The sequence below is a fragment of the Arvicanthis niloticus genome, chromosome X (assembly GCF_011762505.2).
Source record: "Arvicanthis niloticus isolate mArvNil1 chromosome X, mArvNil1.pat.X, whole genome shotgun sequence".
In the NCBI taxonomy this organism is placed as follows: Eukaryota; Metazoa; Chordata; class Mammalia; order Rodentia; family Muridae; genus Arvicanthis; species Arvicanthis niloticus.
Genome location: NC_047679.1, coordinates 90,130,677 through 90,137,048, shown reverse-complemented (window position 1 = coordinate 90,137,048; position 6,372 = coordinate 90,130,677). Strand labels below are relative to the sequence as shown.

Sequence of the window (6,372 nt, the reverse complement as noted above, 5' to 3'; positions counted from 1 at the left end):
TAAGACTTTTTTCTTATTAAAGCCATAACTCACTGATTCATCTAGTTGGGTTGGCCAGAACGTCTCTGGGATTCCTTCTGCCTTCACCTCCATCTCCTCATGGCTAGAATAGCCACCATGCACAGTTTCTAATGTGGTTACTGGAGATCTGAACTCAGATCCTCACGCTTATGGAGCAAGTACTTGACTCACTGAGCTATCTTTCCAGACTTCTCTCTTTAAAATCTTGAGAAGCTTACAGAAACAGAAAGGAAAGTCATTGAACTTGTGGTAGTTTAACATTTCTTCAGTCATGTCAGTACGTTTTGCACCTGATCATGAATTATACAGAAACATAAGTGTTGATCTACCATATTCCTAAGAGTTTCTTGAGAATACCAGACATTAAAAAAAAAAAAAACCCCGCATCAGCAAGAATGTAATTCTTCTCTTGCCAAGTGTCCTCATTCGAGTGACATCATCTTTAAGCCCTGTGTGGCAATCCCTGATGCACCGTCATGATGCCCAGGGAAGACAGGGCAACCTGAAAGTCCAACTACTTCCTTAAGATCATCCAACTTTTGGATGACTACCCAAAATGCTTCTTTGTGGGAGCTGCCAATGTGGGCTTTAAGCAGATGCAGCAGATATGCATGTCCCTTTGAGGGAAGGCTGTGGTGCTGATGCAGAAGAACACCATGATGTACAAGGCCATTAGGGGATCTCTGGAAAACAACCCAGCTCTGGAGAAACTGCTGCCTCACATTCCAGGGAATGTGGGCTTCGTGTTCACCAAGCAGGACCTCACTGAGATTGGAGACATGCTGCTGGCCAATAAGATGCCAGCTGCTGCTCGATCTGGTGCTATGTGAGGTCACTGTGCCAGCTCAAAACACTGGACTGGGGCCTGAGAAGACCTCTTTCTACTAAGCTTTAGGCATCACCACTAAAATCTCCAGAGGTACTCTTGAAATTCTAAGTGATGTGCAACTGACAAAAACTGGAGACAATGTAGGAGCCAGTGAAGCCACACTGCTGAATACCCTGAACATCCTCCCCTTCTTCTTTGGGCTGAACATCCAGCCGGTGATCGACAATGGCAGCATTTATAACCCTGAAGTGGTGGACATCACAGAGCAGACCCTGCATTCTCACTTCCTAGAGGGTGTCCACAATGTTGCCAGAGTCTGTCTGCAGATTCATCGATAATACAAGTGGGTCCTAGCTTTGTCCGTAGAGACTGAGTATACCTTCCCACTTGCTGAAAAGGTCAAGGCCTTCTTGGCTGATCCATCTGCATTTGTTGCTGCTGCCACCACTGCTGTTCCTGCTGCCTCTGCAGCCCCAGCCAAGGCTGAAGCTAAGGAAGAGTCAGATGAATCAGATGAGGATATGTCTCTTTGACTAATCCCCGCAAAGCAACTGAGTCAGCCAGCTTAATTTGAGAAAGGTGAAAATAAAGGGTTACTTCTCTTTTTTAAAAAATGCCATTCCTCAAAAGATAATTATCTTTGCTTTCTTTAATGGCACTTTCTGGTGAGATGTGATTCATTACAGTTGCTATTTGTTCAGAATTTCAAGATGAATCCTGTGACTTTTGCCCTTTCCTCTTTTCAACTACTTCCTGCTCTTTCAAGAGTCTTTTTCATTCGGAATTGTCAATGCTTTTACTGCTAAATGGATGATATGGCACCTTTATTTATATGCTATGCAAATGGAAGTGAAAAAAAATCTTAAGGCCACATCTGTGAAAAGAGCATAGGAATCATTACAGAAGCAGTTAATATGCACTTAAGGACATACATTACAGATGATGCTGAAACATTAGGGCAATGGTTCTCCATCTGTGGGTTGCGACCCTTTGGGGTCAAATAACCCTCTCACCAGGGTCGCCTAAGATCATCAGAAAACACAGATATTTACATTATGATTCAAAATTGTGGTTATGAAGCAACAGTGAAAGTAATGTTATGGTCGCTGTCACCACAACATAAAGAATTATATTAAAGTGTTGCATGCAGTATTAGGAAGGTTGAGGACCACAGCATTAGGGGTTTGCATAGTTTGGTGAGTTTTAATTACAATTATTTATCCTATGTATGTATGTATGTATGTGTGTTCATGTGTGCCTCTGTATGTATTCTATGGCACATGTATGAATGTCAGAAGAAATGCTATTATTTGATGAAAGAATTTCTGGAGTAAAACATCAGTATTGCTATTTATTTAGTTTTCAACTTGTTCTCACCACCATGGGTGGGTTTCCATCAAAATACAGAAACTTCAGCTTTTCAGTTCCTCAAGGCTGAAAATTACAGGATTTTTAGTAAAGTTAGTTTTCAGGAAAAAGGCTGAAACAATTCTTTTAGCACACACACAAACCTATATTTTTTTCTATTTCTGCAGTCTGACATCATCATTTTCTTGAAGAGCTTTTCTAAAACCCCAAGAAGGAACCAGCAGGTGCTAGTTTCTTAACTATCAGCCACTTTTCTTGCTTCTTGTTTTAAATTAAAACATACTTGTGCACCCTGAGGAAGCATACTACAATAAGTTGATGCATTGCAAGGTGTAATGATCTGATCAGTTATGAGCTCTTCCATCTTTTCAAAGTCAGGTTATCAGATCAGAAGCAAGTGACTTTACTCACTAACCCACATTGCCAGCCCTAGGACATGCTCTTCAAGGTAGTCGATGATGACTTTATAGTCTTTGTGCCATTTCAACTACTTTTGGAATAGTAGAACTGGGTTACATGGTGCTATATAAGCTACCTATGTCCAGGAAAAAAATATGTGTCCCTCTAGGACTTAATTTCTTTATAAAATCAGAGGTCATAAAAGAGTAATCATGCATGCACCTTTCAGCTTAGAAACTCTGCCTATTTGTTCATCCAATTATTAAGATGACACATACTATTAAGTCAGTTGTTCTAAATTAATGAACAGACTGGAAAACAAGGTAGAGAAAAGTACAAATGCAAATAGTAAAATGGAGAAAACCTGGGAAACTCCATTTTTATTAAGATTGCTCATGTGGCAATTCTTTATGATTTATTTTCTGAAAGCACTTCTGCTGTTACTTAAATTGGGTATTGCACAGTCTTATTAAAACTTACTTAAGGCATTCAGAAATAATGGTTGATCATCTACAAGGACTGTTGTAGACACTGGCCATACAGTGGCTAAAGGTCAAATCCGTTTGGATTGCTGAAAAGATTCAAATACATTTCAAGTAAAGGATTGCTTGAAGCACTTCATAATTGTATTCAGTGCTATCTTTAGTACGACACCTCCTCACATAATGGTTTTGACTTAGTTTTGGTTTAAATAGAATCTTTGTACAGGAGATCTATGATCTCCAAGCAGTTTGACTTGCTTTATAATCTTATTTTAGATGTATTTATTTTATGCATACAGGTATTTTGCTGGCATCACATCTATATACCACATGCATGTCTGGTGCCCATGGAGGCCTAAAGAGGGTATTGGATCTCCAGGAACTGGAGTCATGGATTGTTGTGAGCTGCCACGTAGGTGCTGGGAACTTAACCCAGTTCTTTTACAAGAACAATACATGTTCTTGACACTTGAACTATCTCTCCAAGATTCATAGTATTTTAAAACATAAATAGATAACTTATTTAGTTACCAGACATCTCTTCATGTTGCAAATGTGTAGAACTACATCAGGTACCTATTTCTAGAACAAGGTTTTATAATACGAATGGCTCAGTCATGATGAAACATGAAACTTTAACCTTTTTATGCATTCATTTATTGAGATGGTATCCTGTAGTTCAGGCTGGTCTTGAACTTATGTACTCAAGGATGATCTTGAACTTCTGATTCTCTTAACTCTACCTCCTGAATGCTAGAATGACGTGGTATGCAACTCTGTACTTATTTTACAGAGTGCTTGGGGTCAAACCTGGCATATACTCTCCCAATTGAGCTTCATTTCTAGCCCCAAACTCTTTATACATATTACCCAACACACACACACACACACACACACACACACACACACACACACACTATGTTTTTACAATGGGAAGAAAAGCTTCACAAAATAATTTGTTATGTGTTCCATGTACTTTTACATAATTTATTATATTCTTTTTCTTTTTTAAAAATGCTGGTTACAATAGTTTCAAAAATTTTCCAGGATCATTTTGTCAGGCCAGTATTATCTTGATACAAAAGCCAGACAAAAATGCTACCTAAAAACTGAAGAACCACATCTGTATGAATATTCATGAGAAAATCCCCAACACAGTACAGAACAGCAAATTTAACAGTGTGTTAAAAAGATGGTTGTGAACTGAAGTTCCCATAAAAAAGCCAAAAGCCACACAAGTGAAAAAATCTGTAAGACCGACTGATTAGAAATTTGTGATTGTAGCAAGATAAAATGTTGCAAGTCTATAGGAAAAATATCTCTGGCTATTATAAATCCACTTAATGGCCATTCATTTCCTACACCATGTGGCTAAGTAATATCCTTTCATCTATCAGATGAAGTGTTGGGAAAGTGTTAATAGCGCACTGGCTTCCACTAACTCAAGAAAGTCATCAAATGACACCTAAAACCTATCAGAGTTTCCTCCAACCTTCCGGAACTCACCTGCTTGATATTCCAATCAATGTATTTAAAAAATGCCTTGCTTTACAACTTCCTATTGCTCTATGACCATAAAAAGTTTATGTAACCACTTTCACAGTAGACCTTGTTATTGAGGGTAATCTTAACCATGTTTTTGTGAGCACAGTAATTTATATTGGGCTCAGAATAAATCTTACTCCTTTTAAAGTGGAAGCTGTGTTTGTGTCAATAATTTATATCATGACCCAGTGGGATTCATCTTCTTAAAAAATATTTTATTTGTAAAGGTTTATTTATTTATATGAGTATACTGTACCTGTCATCAGACACACCAGAAGAGGGCATTGGATCCCATTACAGATGGTTGTTAGCCACCATGTGGTTGCTGGGAATTGAACTCAGGACCTCTGGAAGAGCAGTCAGTGCTTTTAACCTCTGAGCCAACTCTCCACCCCCCCCAGGATGGACAATGAAATGTCTTAAAGTGAAATTAAATGAAATGTCTTAAAATGAAAAACCCAATGTGATATACCATATTGATAGGACAAAGACCAAAAACATCATGAAGAAGATAAAGCATCATGTAAATTGATCCAGAAGCATTTTACAAAGTTCAACAGCTTTTCAGTCTTCAACACTCAACAAAGTAGGACCATAAGGATATAATAATGATCTCACATGACCAGCTCATAGCTTACATCATACTGAATGGTGAGAAGCTTAAAGCTTTTAAAGTCTTAAACAAGAAAGACAATGCCAACTTTTACTACTATCTCTGCTTGGATTGGCACAATTCTAGGAGTTCTGCTCAGAGTAATGAGGACAAAAAGAGAGGCAGAAGACATTCACAGTGGAAAGGAAGAGATGAAATTGTATCTGCTCACAGATGTTGTGATCTTACTTGTAGAATGTTGTGTCTGCTGGGCAGGAATGTAAAGTCATGGTAGCGAATAAGATTAAACAAATTGTGTGGAACTCGCGGCCCCTGGTGGAGGGATAGGGCCACTCACGCAACTCAAAGTTTTCAACCCAGAAATGTTCCTATCCAAAGTAAGAACAGGAACAAAAAATGGAACAGAGGCTGATAAAAAAAGGTCAACCGAAGACTGCCCCACCTGGGAATCCAACAGGCCTGCAGACACCAAACCCGACATGTTGCTGTGGTTAAGAGGAGCTTGCTGACAGGAACCTGGTGTGGCAGATTCTTGGGAGGTTCAGCCAGCAACTGACCACTGCAGATGTGGATGCTTAGAGCCAACCATCAGGCTGAGCTCAGGAAACCTGGTGGGGGAGCTGGCCGAAGAACTGGAGGAGAGGAGGAGGATTGCAACCCCACTGGAAGAACAACATAGGTTGGCCTGACCACCCCATTCTCCCAGAGTTTAGACCACCAACAAAGGATTACACCTGGATCCATGACTCCAGATACATATGTAGCAGAGGATGGCCATACCTGACAGCAGTGGGAGGTTTGATGCTCCAGAGTAGGAGGATGTTGGAGCTGCGGGGCGGGAGTGGGTAGGGGAACACCCTCATACAGGCAAAGGGGGAGGAGAGGGCGGATGTGGGATGGGGGAGTTGGTGGAGGGGTAACCAGGAAGTGGGATATCATTTCAGATGTAAACGAATGGAATGATTAATAATAAAAAAGAAAAAAATTAATATCAAAAAATTGCCCAAAGAATTCTGCAAAACTGAAAGTTGGTAGATGATATCAATAGTCACAGAATACAAACTCAACAAAAAGTCAGCTGTGTTTGTCTACATTAATAATGAACCACCTAAAAA

The 6,372-nt window shown here is 39.6% G+C and overlaps 1 pseudogene; it reads left to right on the top strand.

The window, feature by feature from the left end:
• The first annotated feature begins 500 nt into the window (after positions 1 to 500).
• On the top strand, positions 501 to 1,383 carry LOC117695072 (large ribosomal subunit protein uL10 pseudogene; annotated as a pseudogene).
• The last annotated feature ends 4,989 nt before the right edge of the window (positions 1,384 to 6,372 follow it).